The following is a 309-nucleotide window of genomic DNA, read 5'->3' as shown; positions in this document are numbered from 1 at the left end:
ATATGTATGTTTGAATGCACGTATGTATGAATACATATATATGTATGTATGAACGACCTCATTGCGCATTTCAGCTCTGAAGCTACCAAGCAATATATGTATAAATGATGCAAGCGTGCTTCGCGTAACTACATCCATTCGTACATATGTACATATGTTTGTATGGATATACATATCTTCTTCTTCTTCTTTTTTGGCGCTGTAACCGCCTAAGCGATTTTGGCCGAGTTCAACAAAGCACGCCAGTCGTTTCTCCTCTGTGCCAACTGACGCCAATTGGAAACGCCAAGTGAAGCCAAGTCCTTCTCC

Source organism: Rhagoletis pomonella, unplaced genomic scaffold, assembly GCF_013731165.1.
Source record: "Rhagoletis pomonella isolate Grant_MI unplaced genomic scaffold, Rhpom_1.0 Rhpom_scaffold_00002, whole genome shotgun sequence".
NCBI lineage: Eukaryota > Metazoa > Arthropoda > Insecta > Diptera > Tephritidae > Rhagoletis > Rhagoletis pomonella.
This window is presented reverse-complemented; position numbering follows the sequence as displayed.